General features: G+C 46.7%; 29 non-coding genes and 25 pseudogenes across 29 annotated transcripts in view; all 54 read right to left on the bottom strand.

Moving 5' to 3' along the window:
• Positions 1-99: 99 nt before the first annotated feature.
• Positions 100-217, bottom strand: LOC146243052 (5S ribosomal RNA; annotated as a pseudogene).
• A 172-nt stretch (positions 218-389) lies between these two features.
• On the bottom strand, positions 390-508 carry LOC146243051 (5S ribosomal RNA; annotated as a pseudogene).
• Positions 509-686: 178 nt separating this feature from the next.
• Positions 687-805, bottom strand: LOC146243050 (5S ribosomal RNA). The gene has a single exon (XR_014739457.1). It is a non-coding gene; the product is annotated as a 5S ribosomal RNA (ribosomal RNA).
• A 174-nt stretch (positions 806-979) lies between these two features.
• LOC146243049 (5S ribosomal RNA) lies at positions 980-1,098 on the bottom strand. The gene has a single exon (XR_014737595.1). It is a non-coding gene; the product is annotated as a 5S ribosomal RNA (ribosomal RNA).
• Positions 1,099-1,276: 178 nt separating this feature from the next.
• LOC146243048 (5S ribosomal RNA) lies at positions 1,277-1,395 on the bottom strand (annotated as a pseudogene).
• A 174-nt stretch (positions 1,396-1,569) lies between these two features.
• Positions 1,570-1,688, bottom strand: LOC146243047 (5S ribosomal RNA). The gene has a single exon (XR_014737594.1). It is a non-coding gene; the product is annotated as a 5S ribosomal RNA (ribosomal RNA).
• Positions 1,689-1,866: 178 nt separating this feature from the next.
• On the bottom strand, positions 1,867-1,975 carry LOC146243046 (5S ribosomal RNA; annotated as a pseudogene).
• Positions 1,976-2,149: 174 nt separating this feature from the next.
• On the bottom strand, positions 2,150-2,268 carry LOC146243045 (5S ribosomal RNA). Its single transcript, XR_014737895.1, has one exon. It is a non-coding gene; the product is annotated as a 5S ribosomal RNA (ribosomal RNA).
• Positions 2,269-2,440: 172 nt separating this feature from the next.
• On the bottom strand, positions 2,441-2,549 carry LOC146243044 (5S ribosomal RNA; annotated as a pseudogene).
• A 178-nt stretch (positions 2,550-2,727) lies between these two features.
• Positions 2,728-2,846, bottom strand: LOC146243043 (5S ribosomal RNA; annotated as a pseudogene).
• A 180-nt stretch (positions 2,847-3,026) lies between these two features.
• LOC146243042 (5S ribosomal RNA) lies at positions 3,027-3,144 on the bottom strand (annotated as a pseudogene).
• A 172-nt stretch (positions 3,145-3,316) lies between these two features.
• LOC146243041 (5S ribosomal RNA) lies at positions 3,317-3,435 on the bottom strand (annotated as a pseudogene).
• A 178-nt stretch (positions 3,436-3,613) lies between these two features.
• On the bottom strand, positions 3,614-3,732 carry LOC146243040 (5S ribosomal RNA). Its single transcript, XR_014737593.1, has one exon. It is a non-coding gene; the product is annotated as a 5S ribosomal RNA (ribosomal RNA).
• A 174-nt stretch (positions 3,733-3,906) lies between these two features.
• Positions 3,907-4,025, bottom strand: LOC146243039 (5S ribosomal RNA). Its single transcript, XR_014737591.1, has one exon. It is a non-coding gene; the product is annotated as a 5S ribosomal RNA (ribosomal RNA).
• Positions 4,026-4,207: 182 nt separating this feature from the next.
• Positions 4,208-4,326, bottom strand: LOC146243038 (5S ribosomal RNA). The gene has a single exon (XR_014737589.1). It is a non-coding gene; the product is annotated as a 5S ribosomal RNA (ribosomal RNA).
• Positions 4,327-4,520: 194 nt separating this feature from the next.
• On the bottom strand, positions 4,521-4,639 carry LOC146243037 (5S ribosomal RNA). Its single transcript, XR_014737588.1, has one exon. It is a non-coding gene; the product is annotated as a 5S ribosomal RNA (ribosomal RNA).
• Positions 4,640-4,807: 168 nt separating this feature from the next.
• Positions 4,808-4,926, bottom strand: LOC146243036 (5S ribosomal RNA). The gene has a single exon (XR_014737587.1). It is a non-coding gene; the product is annotated as a 5S ribosomal RNA (ribosomal RNA).
• Positions 4,927-5,100: 174 nt separating this feature from the next.
• LOC146243035 (5S ribosomal RNA) lies at positions 5,101-5,219 on the bottom strand (annotated as a pseudogene).
• A 174-nt stretch (positions 5,220-5,393) lies between these two features.
• LOC146243034 (5S ribosomal RNA) lies at positions 5,394-5,502 on the bottom strand (annotated as a pseudogene).
• Positions 5,503-5,676: 174 nt separating this feature from the next.
• LOC146243033 (5S ribosomal RNA) lies at positions 5,677-5,795 on the bottom strand. Its single transcript, XR_014734694.1, has one exon. It is a non-coding gene; the product is annotated as a 5S ribosomal RNA (ribosomal RNA).
• A 192-nt stretch (positions 5,796-5,987) lies between these two features.
• LOC146243032 (5S ribosomal RNA) lies at positions 5,988-6,106 on the bottom strand. Its single transcript, XR_014737586.1, has one exon. It is a non-coding gene; the product is annotated as a 5S ribosomal RNA (ribosomal RNA).
• Positions 6,107-6,284: 178 nt separating this feature from the next.
• LOC146243031 (5S ribosomal RNA) lies at positions 6,285-6,403 on the bottom strand. The gene has a single exon (XR_014739889.1). It is a non-coding gene; the product is annotated as a 5S ribosomal RNA (ribosomal RNA).
• A 178-nt stretch (positions 6,404-6,581) lies between these two features.
• LOC146243030 (5S ribosomal RNA) lies at positions 6,582-6,700 on the bottom strand (annotated as a pseudogene).
• A 178-nt stretch (positions 6,701-6,878) lies between these two features.
• LOC146243029 (5S ribosomal RNA) lies at positions 6,879-6,997 on the bottom strand. The gene has a single exon (XR_014740272.1). It is a non-coding gene; the product is annotated as a 5S ribosomal RNA (ribosomal RNA).
• A 174-nt stretch (positions 6,998-7,171) lies between these two features.
• LOC146243028 (5S ribosomal RNA) lies at positions 7,172-7,290 on the bottom strand. Its single transcript, XR_014737585.1, has one exon. It is a non-coding gene; the product is annotated as a 5S ribosomal RNA (ribosomal RNA).
• Positions 7,291-7,468: 178 nt separating this feature from the next.
• On the bottom strand, positions 7,469-7,587 carry LOC146243027 (5S ribosomal RNA; annotated as a pseudogene).
• A 174-nt stretch (positions 7,588-7,761) lies between these two features.
• Positions 7,762-7,870, bottom strand: LOC146243026 (5S ribosomal RNA; annotated as a pseudogene).
• Positions 7,871-8,044: 174 nt separating this feature from the next.
• On the bottom strand, positions 8,045-8,163 carry LOC146243025 (5S ribosomal RNA). Its single transcript, XR_014737883.1, has one exon. It is a non-coding gene; the product is annotated as a 5S ribosomal RNA (ribosomal RNA).
• Positions 8,164-8,335: 172 nt separating this feature from the next.
• LOC146243024 (5S ribosomal RNA) lies at positions 8,336-8,444 on the bottom strand (annotated as a pseudogene).
• Positions 8,445-8,622: 178 nt separating this feature from the next.
• LOC146243023 (5S ribosomal RNA) lies at positions 8,623-8,741 on the bottom strand (annotated as a pseudogene).
• A 180-nt stretch (positions 8,742-8,921) lies between these two features.
• LOC146243022 (5S ribosomal RNA) lies at positions 8,922-9,039 on the bottom strand (annotated as a pseudogene).
• A 172-nt stretch (positions 9,040-9,211) lies between these two features.
• On the bottom strand, positions 9,212-9,330 carry LOC146243021 (5S ribosomal RNA; annotated as a pseudogene).
• Positions 9,331-9,508: 178 nt separating this feature from the next.
• LOC146243020 (5S ribosomal RNA) lies at positions 9,509-9,627 on the bottom strand. The gene has a single exon (XR_014737584.1). It is a non-coding gene; the product is annotated as a 5S ribosomal RNA (ribosomal RNA).
• Positions 9,628-9,801: 174 nt separating this feature from the next.
• On the bottom strand, positions 9,802-9,920 carry LOC146243019 (5S ribosomal RNA). The gene has a single exon (XR_014737583.1). It is a non-coding gene; the product is annotated as a 5S ribosomal RNA (ribosomal RNA).
• A 178-nt stretch (positions 9,921-10,098) lies between these two features.
• LOC146243018 (5S ribosomal RNA) lies at positions 10,099-10,217 on the bottom strand. The gene has a single exon (XR_014737582.1). It is a non-coding gene; the product is annotated as a 5S ribosomal RNA (ribosomal RNA).
• Positions 10,218-10,419: 202 nt separating this feature from the next.
• LOC146243017 (5S ribosomal RNA) lies at positions 10,420-10,538 on the bottom strand. The gene has a single exon (XR_014737580.1). It is a non-coding gene; the product is annotated as a 5S ribosomal RNA (ribosomal RNA).
• Positions 10,539-10,706: 168 nt separating this feature from the next.
• LOC146243016 (5S ribosomal RNA) lies at positions 10,707-10,825 on the bottom strand. The gene has a single exon (XR_014737579.1). It is a non-coding gene; the product is annotated as a 5S ribosomal RNA (ribosomal RNA).
• Positions 10,826-10,999: 174 nt separating this feature from the next.
• On the bottom strand, positions 11,000-11,118 carry LOC146243015 (5S ribosomal RNA; annotated as a pseudogene).
• Positions 11,119-11,292: 174 nt separating this feature from the next.
• On the bottom strand, positions 11,293-11,401 carry LOC146243014 (5S ribosomal RNA; annotated as a pseudogene).
• A 174-nt stretch (positions 11,402-11,575) lies between these two features.
• On the bottom strand, positions 11,576-11,694 carry LOC146243013 (5S ribosomal RNA). Its single transcript, XR_014737871.1, has one exon. It is a non-coding gene; the product is annotated as a 5S ribosomal RNA (ribosomal RNA).
• A 190-nt stretch (positions 11,695-11,884) lies between these two features.
• Positions 11,885-12,003, bottom strand: LOC146243012 (5S ribosomal RNA). The gene has a single exon (XR_014737577.1). It is a non-coding gene; the product is annotated as a 5S ribosomal RNA (ribosomal RNA).
• A 178-nt stretch (positions 12,004-12,181) lies between these two features.
• LOC146243011 (5S ribosomal RNA) lies at positions 12,182-12,300 on the bottom strand. The gene has a single exon (XR_014739888.1). It is a non-coding gene; the product is annotated as a 5S ribosomal RNA (ribosomal RNA).
• A 178-nt stretch (positions 12,301-12,478) lies between these two features.
• Positions 12,479-12,597, bottom strand: LOC146243010 (5S ribosomal RNA; annotated as a pseudogene).
• A 178-nt stretch (positions 12,598-12,775) lies between these two features.
• On the bottom strand, positions 12,776-12,894 carry LOC146243009 (5S ribosomal RNA). The gene has a single exon (XR_014740271.1). It is a non-coding gene; the product is annotated as a 5S ribosomal RNA (ribosomal RNA).
• Positions 12,895-13,068: 174 nt separating this feature from the next.
• LOC146243008 (5S ribosomal RNA) lies at positions 13,069-13,187 on the bottom strand. Its single transcript, XR_014737576.1, has one exon. It is a non-coding gene; the product is annotated as a 5S ribosomal RNA (ribosomal RNA).
• Positions 13,188-13,365: 178 nt separating this feature from the next.
• Positions 13,366-13,484, bottom strand: LOC146243007 (5S ribosomal RNA; annotated as a pseudogene).
• Positions 13,485-13,664: 180 nt separating this feature from the next.
• Positions 13,665-13,782, bottom strand: LOC146243006 (5S ribosomal RNA; annotated as a pseudogene).
• A 172-nt stretch (positions 13,783-13,954) lies between these two features.
• LOC146243005 (5S ribosomal RNA) lies at positions 13,955-14,073 on the bottom strand (annotated as a pseudogene).
• A 178-nt stretch (positions 14,074-14,251) lies between these two features.
• On the bottom strand, positions 14,252-14,370 carry LOC146243004 (5S ribosomal RNA). Its single transcript, XR_014737575.1, has one exon. It is a non-coding gene; the product is annotated as a 5S ribosomal RNA (ribosomal RNA).
• Positions 14,371-14,544: 174 nt separating this feature from the next.
• LOC146243003 (5S ribosomal RNA) lies at positions 14,545-14,663 on the bottom strand. The gene has a single exon (XR_014737574.1). It is a non-coding gene; the product is annotated as a 5S ribosomal RNA (ribosomal RNA).
• Positions 14,664-14,841: 178 nt separating this feature from the next.
• LOC146243002 (5S ribosomal RNA) lies at positions 14,842-14,960 on the bottom strand (annotated as a pseudogene).
• Positions 14,961-15,144: 184 nt separating this feature from the next.
• LOC146243001 (5S ribosomal RNA) lies at positions 15,145-15,262 on the bottom strand (annotated as a pseudogene).
• Positions 15,263-15,434: 172 nt separating this feature from the next.
• On the bottom strand, positions 15,435-15,553 carry LOC146243000 (5S ribosomal RNA). Its single transcript, XR_014739219.1, has one exon. It is a non-coding gene; the product is annotated as a 5S ribosomal RNA (ribosomal RNA).
• A 178-nt stretch (positions 15,554-15,731) lies between these two features.
• LOC146242999 (5S ribosomal RNA) overlaps positions 15,732-15,807 on the bottom strand; it is a 119-nt gene continuing 43 nt past the window's right edge. Inside the window, exon 1 of the ribosomal RNA XR_014737573.1 lies at positions 15,732-15,807. This exon is cut by the window's right edge and continues 43 nt beyond it. This is a non-coding gene — a ribosomal RNA (5S ribosomal RNA).

The raw sequence follows: 15,807 nt of genomic DNA, 5'->3' as shown, positions 1-15,807 counted from the left end.
CTCTCTCTCGTGTCAAAATGAAAACAGCTTCCAGCCCCTTTCATGAAGGACTACTTGTGCATATTGCAAGATTTCAGTTTCTAAGTGAATGAGCAAAAGAGCATACAGCACCTGGTATTCCCAGGCGGTCTCCCATCCAAGTACTAACCAGGCCCGACCCTGCTTAGCTCCGAGATCAGACGAGATCGGGCGTTGCCAGGCTGGTATGGCCGTACGAAATAAGTTGACAACCATAGGCTACTTATCCATATACAGATTTAGCAATTGACAATGCAAGGTGGTCTCTCTCTCTCTCTCTCGTGTCAAAATGAAAACAGCTTCCAGCCCCTTTCATGAAGGACTACTTGTGCATATTGCAAGATTTCAGTTTCTAAGTGAATGAGCAAAAGAGCATACAGCACCTGGTATTCCCAGGCGGTCTCCCATCCAAGTACTAACCAGGCCCGACCATGCTTAGCTTCCGAGATCAGACGAGATCGGGCGTTGCCAGGCTGGTATAGCCGTACAAAATAAGTTGACAACCATAGGCTACTTATCCATATACAGATTTAGCAATTGACAATGCAAGGTGGTCTCTTTCTCTCTCTCTCTCTCTCGTGTCAAAATGAAAACAGCTTCCAGCCCCTTTCATGAAGGACTACTTGTGCATATTGCAAGATTTCAGTTTCTAAGTGAATGAGCAAAAGAGCATACAGCACCTGGTATTCCCAGGCGGTCTCCCATCCAAGTACTAACCAGGCCCGACCCTGCTTAGCTTCCGAGATCAGACGAGATCGGGCGTTGCCAGGCTGGTATGGCCATACGAAATAAGTTGACAACCATAGGCTACTTATCCATATACAGATTTAGCAATTGACAATGCAAGGTGGTCTCTCTCTCTCTCTCTCTCGTGTCAAAATGAAAACAGCTTCCAGCCCCTTTCATGAAGGACTACTTGTGCATATTGCAAGATTTCAGTTTCTAAGTGAATGAGCAAAAGAGCATACAGCACCTGGTATTCCCAGGCGGTCTCCCATCCAAGTACTAACCAGGCCCGACCCTGCTTAGCTTCCGAGATCAGACGAGATCGGGCGTTGCCAGGCTGGTATGGCCGTACGAAATAAGTTGACAACCATAGGCTACTTATCCATATACAGATTTAGCAATTGACAATGCAAGGTAGTCTCTCTCTCTCTCTCTCTCTCTCGTGTCAAAATGAAAACAGCTTCCAGCCCCTTTCATGAAGGACTACTTGTGCATATTGCAAGATTTCAGTTTCTAAGTGAATGAGCAAAAGAGCATACAGCACCTGGTATTCCCAGGCGGTCTCCCATCCAACTACTAACCAGGCCCGACCCTGCTTAGCTTCCGAGATCAGACGAGATCGGGCGTTGCCAGGCTGGTATAGCCGTACAAAATAAGTTGACAACCATAGGCTACTTATCCATATACAGATTTAGCAATTGACAATGCAAGGTGGTCTCTCTCTCTCTCTCTCTCGTGTCAAAATGAAAACAGCTTCCAGCCCCTTTCATGAAGGACTACTTGTGCATATTGCAAGATTTCAGTTTCTAAGTGAATGAGCAAAAGAGCATACAGCACCTGGTATTCCCAGGCGGTCTCCCATCCAAGTACTAACCAGGCCCGACCCTGCTTAGCTTCCGAGATCAGACGAGATCGGGCGTTGCCAGGCTGGTATGGCCGTACGAAATAAGTTGACAACCATAGGCTACTTATCCATATACAGATTTAGCAATTGACAATGCAAGGTGGTCTCTCTCTCTCTCTCTCTCTCTCGTGTCAAAATGAAAACAGCTTCCAGCCCCTTTCATGAAGGACTACTTGTGCATATTGCAAGATTTCAGTTTCTAAGTGAATGAGCAAAGGAGCATACAGCACCTGGTATTCCCAGGCGGTCTCCCATCCAAGTACTAACCAGGCCCGACCCTGCTTAGCTTCCGAGATCAGGCGTTGCCAGGCTGGTATGGCCGTACGAAATAAGTTGACAACCATAGGCTACTTATCCATATACAAATTTAGCAATTGACAATGCAAGGTGGTCTCTCTCTCTCTCTCTCTCGTGTCAAAATGAAAACAGCTTCCAGCCCCTTTCATGAAGGACTACTTGTGCATATTGCAAGATTTCAGTTTCTAAGTGAATGAGCAAAAGAGCATACAGCACCTGGTATTCCCAGGCGGTCTCCCATCCAAGTACTAACCAGGCCCAACCCTGCTTAGCTTCCGAGATCAGACGAGATCGGGCGTTGCCAGGCTGGTATGGCCGTACGAAATAAGTTGACAACCATAGGCTACTTATCCATATACAGATTTAGCAATTGACAATGCAAGGTGGTCTCTCTCTCTCTCTCTCGTGTCAAAATGAAAACAGCTTCCAGCCCCTTTCATGAAGGACTACTTGTGCATATTGCAAGATTTCAGTTTCTAAGTGAATGAGCAAAAGAGCATACAGCACCTGGTATTCCCAGGCGGTCTCCCATCCAAGTACTAACCAGGCCCGACCCTGCTTAGCTTCCGAGATCAGGCGTTGCCAGGCTGGTATGGCCGTACGAAATAAGTTGACAACCATAGGCTACTTATCCATATACAGATTTAGCAATTGACAATGCAAGGTGGTCTCTCTCTCTCTCTCTCTCTCTCGTGTCAAAATGAAAACAGCTTCCAGCCCCTTTCATGAAGGACTACTTGTGCATATTGCAAGATTTCAGTTTCTAAGTGAATGAGCAAAAGAGCATACAGCACCTGGTATTCCCAGGCGGTCTCCCATCCAAGTACTAACCAGGCCCGACCATGCTTAGCTTCCGAGATCAGACGAGATCGGGCGTTGCCAGGCTGGTATAGCCGTACAAAATAAGTTGACAACCATAGGCTACTTATCCATATACAGATTTAGCAATTGACAATGCAAGGTGGTCTCTCTCTCTCTCTCTCTCTCTCTCGTGTCAAAATGAAAACAGCTTCCAGCCCCTTTCATGAAGGACTACTTGTGCATATTGTAAGATTTCAGTTTCTAAGTGAATGAGCAAAAGAGCATACAGCACCTGGTATTCCCAGGCGGTCTCCCATCCAAGTACTAACCAGGCCCGACCCTGCTTAGCTCCGAGATCAGACGAGATCGGGCGTTGCCAGGCTGGTATGGCCGTACGAAATAAGTTGACAACCATAGGCTACTTATCCATATACAGATTTAGCAATTGACAATGCAAGGTGGTCTCTCTCTCTCTCTCTCGTGTCAAAATGAAAACAGCTTCCAGCCCCTTTCATGAAGGACTACTTGTGCATATTGCAAGATTTCAGTTTCTAAGTGAATGAGCAAAAGAGCATACAGCACCTGGTATTCCCAGGCGGTCTCCCATCCAAGTACTAACCAGGCCCGACCATGCTTAGCTTCCGAGATCAGACGAGATCGGGCGTTGCCAGGCTGGTATAGCCGTATAAAATAAGTTGACAACCATAGGCTACTTATCCATATACAGATTTAGCAATTGACAATGCAAGGTGGTCTCTTTCTCTCTCTCTCTCTCTCGTGTCAAAATGAAAACAGCTTCCAGCCCCTTTCATGAAGGACTACTTGTGCATATTGCAAGATTTCAGTTTCTAAGTGAATGAGCAAAAGAGCATACAGCACCTGGTATTCCCAGGCGGTCTCCCATCCAAGTACTAACCAGGCCCGACCCTGCTTAGCTTCCGAGATCAGACGAGATCGGGCGTTGCCAGGCTGGTATGGCCGTACGAAATAAGTTGACAACCATAGGCTACTTATCCATATACAGATTTAGCAATTGACAATGCAAGGTGGTCTCTCTCTCTCTCTCTCTCGTGTCAAAATGAAAACAGCTTCCAGCCCCTTTCATGAAGGACTACTTGTGCATATTGCAAGATTTCAGTTTCTAAGTGAATGAGCAAAAGAGCATACAGCACCTGGTATTCCCAGGCGGTCTCCCATCCAAGTACTAACCAGGCCCGACCCTGCTTAGCTTCCGAGATCAGACGAGATCGGGCGTTGCCAGGCTGGTATGGCCGTACGAAATAAGTTGACAACCATAGGCTACTTATCCATATACAGATTTAGCAATTGACAATGCAAGGTAGTCTCTCTCTCTCTCTCTCTCTCTCTCTCGTGTCAAAATGAAAACAGCTTCCAGCCCCTTTCATGAAGGACTACTTGTGCATATTGCAAGATTTCAGTTTCTAAGTGAATGAGCAAAAGAGCATACAGCACCTGGTATTCCCAGGCGGTCTCCCATCCAAGTACTAACCAGGCCCGACCCTGCTTAGCTTCCGAGATCAGACGAGATCGGGCGTTGCCAGGCTGGTATGGCCGTACGAAATAAGTTGACAACCATAGGCTACTTATCCATATACAGATTTAGCAATTGACAATGCAAGGTGGTCTCTCTCTCTCTCTCTCTCTCTCTCTCTCTCTCTCTCTCGTGTCAAAATGAAAACAGCTTCCAGCCCCTTTCATGAAGGACTACTTGTGCATATTGCAAGATTTCAGTTTCTAAGTGAATGAGCAAAAGAGCATACAGCACCTGGTATTCCCAGGCGGTCTCCCATCCAAGTACTAACCAGGCCCGACCCTGCTTAGCTTCCGAGATCAGACGAGATCGGGCGTTGCCAGGCTGGTATGGCCGTACGAAATAAGTTGACAACCATAGGCTACTTATCCATATACAGATTTAGCAATTGACAATGCAAGGTAGTCTCTCTCTCTCTCGTGTCAAAATGAAAACAGCTTCCAGCCCCTTTCATGAAGGACTACTTGTGCATATTGCAAGATTTCAGTTTCTAAGTGAATGAGCAAAAGAGCATACAGCACCTGGTATTCCCAGGCGGTCTCCCATCCAAGTACTAACCAGGCCCGACCCTGCTTAGCTTCCGAGATCAGACGAGATCGGGCGTTGCCAGGCTGGTATGGCCGTACGAAATAAGTTGACAACCATAGGCTACTTATCCATATACAGATTTAGCAATTGACAATGCAAGGTAGTCTCTCTCTCTCTCTCTCTCGTGTCAAAATGAAAACAGCTTCCAGCCCCTTTCATGAAGGACTACTTGTGCATATTGCAAGATTTCAGTTTCTAAGTGAATGAGCAAAAGAGCATACAGCACCTGGTATTCCCAGGCGGTCTCCCATCCAAATATTAACCAGGCCCGACCCTGCTTAGCTTCCGAGATCAGACGAGATCGGGCGTTGCCAGGCTGGTATGGCCGTACGAAATAAGTTGACAACCATAGGCTACTTATCCATATACAGATTTAGCAATTGACAATGCAAGGTGGTCTCTCTCTCTCTCTCTCTTGTGTCAAAATGAAAACAGCTTCCAGCCCATTTCATGAAGGACTACTTGTGCATATTGCAAGATTTCAGTTTCTAAGTGAATGAGCAAAGGAGCATACAGCACCTGGTATTCCCAGGCGGTCTCCCATCCAAGTACTAACCAGGCCCGACCCTGCTTAGCTTCCGAGATCAGGCGTTGCCAGGCTGGTATGGCCGTACGAAATAAGTTGACAACCATAGGCTACTTATCCATATACAGATTTAGCAATTGACAATGCAAGGTGGTCTCTCTCTCTCTCTCTCTCGTGTCAAAATGAAAACAGCTTCCAGCCCCTTTCATGAAGGACTACTTGTGCATATTGCAAGATTTCAGTTTCTAAGTGAATGAGCAAAAGAGCATATAGCACCTGGTATTCCCAGGCGGTCTCCCATCCAAGTACTAACCAGGCCCAACCCTGCTTAGCTTCCGAGATCAGACGAGATCGGGCGTTGCCAGGCTGGTATGGCCGTACGAAATAAGTTGACAACCATAGGCTACTTATCCATATACAGATTTAGCAATTGACAATGCAAGGTGGTCTCTCTCTCTCTCTCTCTCTCTCTCTCTCTCTCTCTCGTGTCAAAATGAAAACAGCTTCCAGCCCCTTTCATGAAGGACTACTTGTGCATATTGCAAGATTTCAGTTTCTAAGTGAATGAGCAAAAGAGCATACAGCACCTGGTATTCCCAGGCGGTCTCCCATCCAAGTACTAACCAGGCCCGACCCTGCTTAGCTTCCGAGATCAGACGAGATCGGGCGTTGCCAGGCTGGTATGGCCGTACGAAATAAGTTGACAACCATAGGCTACTTATCCATATACAGATTTAGCAATTGACAATGCAAGGTGGTCTCTCTCTCTCTCTCTCTCTCTCGTGTCAAAATGAAAACAGCTTCCAGCCCCTTTCATGAAGGACTACTTGTGCATATTGCAAGATTTCAGTTTCTAAGTGAATGAGCAAAAGAGCATACAGCACCTGGTATTCCCAGGCGGTCTCCCATCCAAGTACTAACCAGGCCCGACCCTGCTTAGCTTCCGAGATCAGACGAGATCGGGCATTGCCAGGCTGGTATGGCCGTACGAAATAAGTTGACAACCATAGGCTACTTATCCATATACAGATTTAGCAATTGACAATGCAAGGTAGTCTCTCTCTCTCTCTCTCTCTCTCGTGTCAAAATGAAAACAGCTTCCAGCCCCTTTCATGAAGGACTACTTGTGCATATTGCAAGATTTCAGTTTCTAAGTGAATGAGCAAAAGAGCATACAGCACCTGGTATTCCCAGGCGGTCTCCCATCCAAGTACTAACCAGGCCCGACCATGCTTAGCTTCCGAGATCAGACGAGATCGGGCGTTGCCAGGCTGGTATAGCCGTACAAAATAAGTTGACAACCATAGGCTACTTATCCATATACAGATTTAGCAATTGACAATGCAAGGTGGTCTCTCTCTCTCTCTCTCTCTCTCGTGTCAAAATGAAAACAGCTTCCAGCCCCTTTCATGAAGGACTACTTGTGCATATTGCAAGATTTCAGTTTCTAAGTGAATGAGCAAAAGAGCATACAGCACCTGGTATTCCCAGGCGGTCTCCCATCCAAGTACTAACCAGGCCCGACCCTGCTTAGCTTCCGAGATCAGACGAGATCGGGCGTTGCCAGGCTGGTATAGCCGTACAAAATAAGTTGACAACCATAGGCTACTTATCCATATACAGATTTAGCAATTGACAATGCAAGGTGGTCTCTCTCTCTCTCTCTCTCGTGTCAAAATGAAAACAGCTTCCAGCCCCTTTCATGAAGGACTACTTGTGCATATTGCAAGATTTCAGTTTCTAAGTGAATGAGCAAAAGAGCATACAGCACCTGGTATTCCCAGGCGGTCTCCCATCCAAGTACTAACCAGGCCCGACCCTGCTTAGCTTCCGAGATCAGACGAGATCGGGCGTTGCCAGGCTGGTATGGCCGTACGAAATAAGTTGACAACCATAGGCTACTTATCCATATACAGATTTAGCAATTGACAATGCAAGGTGGTCTCTCTCTCTCTCTCTCTCTCTCGTGTCAAAATGAAAACAGCTTCCAGCCCCTTTCATGAAGGACTACTTGTGCATATTGCAAGATTTCAGTTTCTAAGTGAATGAGCAAAAGAGCATACAGCACCTGGTATTCCCAGGCGGTCTCCCATCCAAATATTAACCAGGCCCGACCCTGCTTAGCTTCCGAGATCAGACGAGATCGGGCGTTGCCAGGCTGGTATGGCCGTACGAAATAAGTTGACAACCATAGGCTACTTATCCATATACAGATTTAGCAATTGACAATGCAAGGTGGTCTCTCTCTCTCTCTCTCTTGTGTCAAAATGAAAACAGCTTCCAGCCCATTTCATGAAGGACTACTTGTGCATATTGCAAGATTTCAGTTTCTAAGTGAATGAGCAAAGGAGCATACAGCACCTGGTATTCCCAGGCGGTCTCCCATCCAAGTACTAACCAGGCCCGACCCTGCTTAGCTTCCGAGATCAGGCGTTGCCAGGCTGGTATGGCCGTACGAAATAAGTTGACAACCATAGGCTACTTATCCATATACAGATTTAGCAATTGACAATGCAAGGTGGTCTCTCTCTCTCTCTCTCTCGTGTCAAAATGAAAACAGCTTCCAGCCCCTTTCATGAAGGACTACTTGTGCATATTGCAAGATTTCAGTTTCTAAGTGAATGAGCAAAAGAGCATACAGCACCTGGTATTCCCAGGCGGTCTCCCATCCAAGTACTAACCAGGCCCAACCCTGCTTAGCTTCCGAGATCAGACGAGATCGGGCGTTGCCAGGCTGGTATGGCCGTACGAAATAAGTTGACAACCATAGGCTACTTATCCATATACAGATTTAGCAATTGACAATGCAAGGTGGTCTCTCTCTCTCTCTCTCGTGTCAAAATGAAAACAGCTTCCAGCCCCTTTCATGAAGGACTACTTGTGCATATTGCAAGATTTCAGTTTCTAAGTGAATGAGCAAAAGAGCATACAGCACCTGGTATTCCCAGGCGGTCTCCCATCCAAGTACTAACCAGGCCCGACCCTGCTTAGCTTCCGAGATCAGGCGTTGCCAGGCTGGTATGGCCGTACGAAATAAGTTGACAACCATAGGCTACTTATCCATATACAGATTTAGCAATTGACAATGCAAGGTGGTCTCTCTCTCTCTCTCTCTCTCTCGTGTCAAAATGAAAACAGCTTCCAGCCCCTTTCATGAAGGACTACTTGTGCATATTGCAAGATTTCAGTTTCTAAGTGAATGAGCAAAAGAGCATACAGCACCTGGTATTCCCAGGCGGTCTCCCATCCAAGTACTAACCAGGCCCGACCATGCTTAGCTTCCGAGATCAGACGAGATCGGGCGTTGCCAGGCTGGTATAGCCGTACAAAATAAGTTGACAACCATAGGCTACTTATCCATATACAGATTTAGCAATTGACAATGCAAGGTGGTCTCTCTCTCTCTCTCTCTCTCTCTCGTGTCAAAATGAAAACAGCTTCCAGCCCCTTTCATGAAGGACTACTTGTGCATATTGTAAGATTTCAGTTTCTAAGTGAATGAGCAAAAGAGCATACAGCACCTGGTATTCCCAGGCGGTCTCCCATCCAAGTACTAACCAGGCCCGACCCTGCTTAGCTCCGAGATCAGACGAGATCGGGCGTTGCCAGGCTGGTATGGCCGTACGAAATAAGTTGACAACCATAGGCTACTTATCCATATACAGATTTAGCAATTGACAATGCAAGGTGGTCTCTCTCTCTCTCTCTCGTGTCAAAATGAAAACAGCTTCCAGCCCCTTTCATGAAGGACTACTTGTGCATATTGCAAGATTTCAGTTTCTAAGTGAATGAGCAAAAGAGCATACAGCACCTGGTATTCCCAGGCGGTCTCCCATCCAAGTACTAACCAGGCCCGACCATGCTTAGCTTCCGAGATCAGACGAGATCGGGCGTTGCCAGGCTGGTATAGCCGTATAAAATAAGTTGACAACCATAGGCTACTTATCCATATACAGATTTAGCAATTGACAATGCAAGGTGGTCTCTTTCTCTCTCTCTCTCTCTCGTGTCAAAATGAAAACAGCTTCCAGCCCCTTTCATGAAGGACTACTTGTGCATATTGCAAGATTTCAGTTTCTAAGTGAATGAGCAAAAGAGCATACAGCACCTGGTATTCCCAGGCGGTCTCCCATCCAAGTACTAACCAGGCCCGACCCTGCTTAGCTTCCGAGATCAGACGAGATCGGGCGTTGCCAGGCTGGTATGGCCGTACGAAATAAGTTGACAACCATAGGCTACTTATCCATATACAGATTTAGCAATTGACAATGCAAGGTGGTCTCTCTCTCTCTCTCTCTCGTGTCAAAATGAAAACAGCTTCCAGCCCCTTTCATGAAGGACTACTTGTGCATATTGCAAGATTTCAGTTTCTAAGTGAATGAGCAAAAGAGCATACAGCACCTGGTATTCCCAGGCGGTCTCCCATCCAAGTACTAACCAGGCCCGACCCTGCTTAGCTTCCGAGATCAGACGAGATCGGGCGTTGCCAGGCTGGTATGGCCGTACGAAATAAGTTGACAACCATAGGCTACTTATCCATATACAGATTTAGCAATTGACAATGCAAGGTAGTCTCTCTCTCTCTCTCTCTCTCTCGTGTCAAAATGAAAACAGCTTCCAGCCCCTTTCATGAAGGACTACTTGTGCATATTGCAAGATTTCAGTTTCTAAGTGAATGAGCAAAAGAGCATACAGCACCTGGTATTCCCAGGCGGTCTCCCATCCAAGTACTAACCAGGCCCGACCCTGCTTAGCTTCCGAGATCAGACGAGATCGGGCGTTGCCAGGCTGGTATGGCCGTACGAAATAAGTTGACAACCATAGGCTACTTATCCATATACAGATTTAGCAATTGACAATGCAAGGTGGTCTCTCTCTCTCTCTCTCTCTCTCTCTCTCTCTCTCTCTCTCTCTCTCGTGTCAAAATGAAAACAGCTTCCAGCCCCTTTCATGAAGGACTACTTGTGCATATTGCAAGATTTCAGTTTCTAAGTGAATGAGCAAAAGAGCATACAGCACCTGGTATTCCCAGGCGGTCTCCCATCCAAGTACTAACCAGGCCCGACCCTGCTTAGCTTCCGAGATCAGACGAGATCGGGCGTTGCCAGGCTGGTATGGCCGTACGAAATAAGTTGACAACCATAGGCTACTTATCCATATACAGATTTAGCAATTGACAATGCAAGGTAGTCTCTCTCTCTCTCGTGTCAAAATGAAAACAGCTTCCAGCCCCTTTCATGAAGGACTACTTGTGCATATTGCAAGATTTCAGTTTCTAAGTGAATGAGCAAAAGAGCATACAGCACCTGGTATTCCCAGGCGGTCTCCCATCCAAGTACTAACCAGGCCCGACCCTGCTTAGCTTCCGAGATCAGACGAGATCGGGCGTTGCCAGGCTGGTATGGCCGTACGAAATAAGTTGACAACCATAGGCTACTTATCCATATACAGATTTAGCAATTGACAATGCAAGGTAGTCTCTCTCTCTCTCTCTCTCGTGTCAAAATGAAAACAGCTTCCAGCCCCTTTCATGAAGGACTACTTGTGCATATTGCAAGATTTCAGTTTCTAAGTGAATGAGCAAAAGAGCATACAGCACCTGGTATTCCCAGGCGGTCTCCCATCCAAATATTAACCAGGCCCGACCCTGCTTAGCTTCCGAGATCAGACGAGATCGGGCGTTGCCAGGCTGGTATGGCCGTACGAAATAAGTTGACAACCATAGGCTACTTATCCATATACAGATTTAGCAATTGACAATGCAAGGTGGTCTCTCTCTCTCTCTCTCTTGTGTCAAAATGAAAACAGCTTCCAGCCCATTTCATGAAGGACTACTTGTGCATATTGCAAGATTTCAGTTTCTAAGTGAATGAGCAAAGGAGCATACAGCACCTGGTATTCCCAGGCGGTCTCCCATCCAAGTACTAACCAGGCCCGACCCTGCTTAGCTTCCGAGATCAGGCGTTGCCAGGCTGGTATGGCCGTACGAAATAAGTTGACAACCATAGGCTACTTATCCATATACAGATTTAGCAATTGACAATGCAAGGTGGTCTCTCTCTCTCTCTCTCTCGTGTCAAAATGAAAACAGCTTCCAGCCCCTTTCATGAAGGACTACTTGTGCATATTGCAAGATTTCAGTTTCTAAGTGAATGAGCAAAAGAGCATACAGCACCTGGTATTCCCAGGCGGTCTCCCATCCAAGTACTAACCAGGCCCAACCCTGCTTAGCTTCCGAGATCAGACGAGATCGGGCGTTGCCAGGCTGGTATGGCCGTACGAAATAAGTTGACAACCATAGGCTACTTATCCATATACAGATTTAGCAATTGACAATGCAAGGTGGTCTCTCTCTCTCTCTCTCTCTCTCTCTCTCTCTCTCGTGTCAAAATGAAAACAGCTTCCAGCCCCTTTCATGAAGGACTACTTGTGCATATTGCAAGATTTCAGTTTCTAAGTGAATGAGCAAAAGAGCATACAGCACCTGGTATTCCCAGGCGGTCTCCCATCCAAGTACTAACCAGGCCCGACCCTGCTTAGCTTCCGAGATCAGACGAGATCGGGCGTTGCCAGGCTGGTATGGCCGTACGAAATAAGTTGACAACCATAGGCTACTTATCCATATACAGATTTAGCAATTGACAATGCAAGGTGGTCTCTCTCTCTCTCTCTCTCTCTCGTGTCAAAATGAAAACAGCTTCCAGCCCCTTTCATGAAGGACTACTTGTGCATATTGCAAGATTTCAGTTTCTAAGTGAATGAGCAAAAGAGCATACAGCACCTGGTATTCCCAGGCGGTCTCCCATCCAAGTACTAACCAGGCCCGACCCTGCTTAGCTTCCGAGATCAGACGAGATCGGGCATTGCCAGGCTGGTATGGCCGTACGAAATAAGTTGACAACCATAGGCTACTTATCCATATACAGATTTAGCAATTGACAATGCAAGGTAGTCTCTCTCTCTCTCTCTCTCTCTCGTGTCAAAATGAAAACAGCTTCCAGCCCCTTTCATGAAGGACTACTTGTGCATATTGCAAGATTTCAGTTTCTAAGTGAATGAGCAAAAGAGCATACAGCACCTGGTATTCCCAGGCGGTCTCCCATCCAAGTACTAACCAGGCCCGACCATGCTTAGCTTCCGAGATCAGACGAGATCGGGCGTTGCCAGGCTGGTATAGCCGTACAAAATAAGTTGACAACCATAGGCTACTTATCCATATACAGATTTAGCAATTGACAATGCAAGGTGGTCTCTCTCTCTCTCTCTCTCTCTCGTGTCAAAATGAAAACAGCTTCCAGCCCCTTTCATGAAGGACTACTTGTGCATATTGCAAGATTTCAGTTTCTAAGTGAATGAGCAAAAGAGCATACAGCACCTGGTATTCCCAGGCGGTCTCCCATCCAAGTACTAACCAGGCCCGACCCTGCTTAGCTTCCGAGATCAGACGAGATCGGGCGTTGCCAGGCTGGTATAGCCGTACAAAATAAGTTGACAACCATAGGCTACTTATCCATATACAGATTTAGCAATTGACAATGCAAGGTGGTCTCTCTCTCTCTCTCTCTCGTGTCAAAATGAAAACAGCTTCCAGCCCCTTTCATGAAGGACTACTTGTGCATATTGCAAGATTTCAGTTTCTAAGTGAATGAGCAAAAGAGCATACAGCACCTGGTATTCCCAGGCGGTCTCCCATCCAAGTACTAACCAGGCCCGACCCTGCTTAGCTTCCGAGATCAGACGAGATCGGGCGTTGCCAGGCTGGTATGGCCGTACGAAATAAGTTGACAACCATAGGCTACTTATCCATATACAGATTTAGCAATTGACAATGCAAGGTGGTCTCTCTCTCTCTCTCTCTCTCTCGTGTCAAAATGAAAACAGCTTCCAGCCCCTTTCATGAAGGACTACTTGTGCATATTGCAAGATTTCAGTTTCTAAGTGAATGAGCAAAAGAGCATACAGCACCTGGTATTCCCAGGCGGTCTCCCATCCAAGTACTAACCAGGCCCGACCATGCTTAGCTTCCGAGATCAGACGAGATCGGGCGTTGCCAGGCTGGTATAGCCGTACAAAATAAGTTGACAACCATAGGCTACTTATCCATATACAGATTTAGCAATTGACAATGCAAGGTGGTCTCTCTCTCTCTCTCTCTCTCTCTCGTGTCAAAATGAAAACAGCTTCCAGCCCCTTTCATGAAGGACTACTTGTGCATATTGTAAGATTTCAGTTTCTAAGTGAATGAGCAAAAGAGCATACAGCACCTGGTATTCCCAGGCGGTCTCCCATCCAAGTACTAACCAGGCCCGACCCTGCTTAGCTCCGAGATCAGACGAGATCGGGCGTTGCCAGGCTGGTATGGCCGTACGAAATAAGTTGACAACCATAGGCTACTTATCCATATACAGATTTAGCAATTGACAATGCAAGGTGGTCTCTCTCTCTCTCTCTCGTGTCAAAATGAAAACAGCTTCCAGCCCCTTTCATGAAGGACTACTTGTGCATATTGCAAGATTTCAGTTTCTAAGTGAATGAGCAAAAGAGCATACAGCACCTGGTATTCCCAGGCGGTCTCCCATCCAAGTACTAACCAGGCCCGACCATGCTTAGCTTCCGAGATCAGACGAGATCGGGCGTTGCCAGGCTGGTATAGCCGTACAAAATAAGTTGACAACCATAGGCTACTTATCCATATACAGATTTAGCAATTGACAATGCAAGGTGGTCTCTTTCTCTCTCTCTCTCTCTCGTGTCAAAATGAAAACAGCTTCCAGCCCCTTTCATGAAGGACTACTTGTGCATATTGCAAGATTTCAGTTTCTAAGTGAATGAGCAAAAGAGCATACAGCACCTGGTATTCCCAGGCGGTCTCCCATCCAAGTACTAACCAGGCCCGACCCTGCTTAGCTTCCGAGATCAGACGAGATCGGGCGTTGCCAGGCTGGTATGGCCGTACGAAATAAGTTGACAACCATAGGCTACTTATCCATATACAGATTTAGCAATTGACAATGCAAGGTGGTCTCTCTCTCTCTCTCTCTCGTGTCAAAATGAAAACAGCTTCCAGCCCCTTTCATGAAGGACTACTTGTGCATATTGCAAGATTTCAGTTTCTAAGTGAATGAGCAAAAGAGCATACAGCACCTGGTATTCCCAGGCGGTCTCCCATCCAAGTACTAACCAGGCCCGACCCTGCTTAGCTTCCGAGATCAGACGAGATCGGGCGTTGCCAGGCTGGTATGGCCGTACGAAATAAGTTGACAACCATAGGCTACTTATCCATATACAGATTTAGCAATTGACAATGCAAGGTGGTCTCTCTCTCTCTCTCTCTCTCTCGTGTCAAAATGAAAACAGCTTCCAGCCCCTTTCATGAAGGACTACTTGTGCATATTGCAAGATTTCAGTTTCTAAGTGAATGAGCAAAAGAGCATACAGCACCTGGTATTCCCAGGCGGTCTCCCATCCAAGTACTAACCAGGCCCGACCATGCTTAGCTTCCGAGATCAGACGAGATCGGGCGTTGCCAGGCTGGTATAGCCGTACAAAATAAGTTGACAACCATAGGCTACTTATCCATATACAGATTTAGCAATTGACAATGCAAGGTGGTCTCTCTCTCTCTCTCTCTCTCTCTCTCTCGTGTCAAAATGAAAACAGCTTCCAGCCCCTTTCATGAAGGACTACTTGTGCATATTGTAAGATTTCAGTTTCTAAGTGAATGAGCAAAAGAGCATACAGCACCTGGTATTCCCAGGCGGTCTCCCATCCAAGTACTAACCAGGCCCGACCCTGCTTAGCTCCGAGATCAGACGAGATCGGGCGTTGCCAGGCTGGTATGGCCGTACGAAATAAGTTGACAACCATAGGCTACTTATCCATATACAGATTTAGCAATTGACAATGCAAGGTGGTCTCTCTCTCTCTCTCTCGTGTCAAAATGAAAACAGCTTCCAGCCCCTTTCATGAAGGACTACTTGTGCATATTGCAAGATGTCAGTTTCTAAGTGAATGAGCAAAAGAGCATACAGCACCTGGTATTCCCAGGCGGTCTCCCATCCAAGTACTAACCAGGCCCGACCCTGCTTAGCTTCCGAGATCAGACGTGATCGGGCGTTGCCAGGCTGGTATGGCCGTACGAAATAAGTTGACAACCATAGGCTACTTATCCATATACAGATTTAGCAATTGACAATGCAAGGTGGTCTCTTTCTCTCTCTCTCTCTCTCGTGTCAAAATGAAAACAGCTTCCAGCCCCTTTCATGAAGGACTACTTGTGCATATTGCAAGATTTCAGTTTCTAAGTGAATGAGCAAAAGAGCATACAGCACCTGGTATTCCCAGGCGGTCTCCCATCCAAGTACTAACCAGGCCCGACCCTGCTTAGCTTCCGAG

This window comes from Hypomesus nipponensis, chromosome 20, assembly GCF_054491055.1.
Source record: "Hypomesus nipponensis isolate SF chromosome 20, ASM5449105v1, whole genome shotgun sequence".
NCBI lineage: Eukaryota > Metazoa > Chordata > Actinopteri > Osmeriformes > Osmeridae > Hypomesus > Hypomesus nipponensis.
The sequence above is the reverse complement of the archived record's forward strand: the minus strand, read 5'-3'. Positions and strand labels throughout refer to the sequence as shown.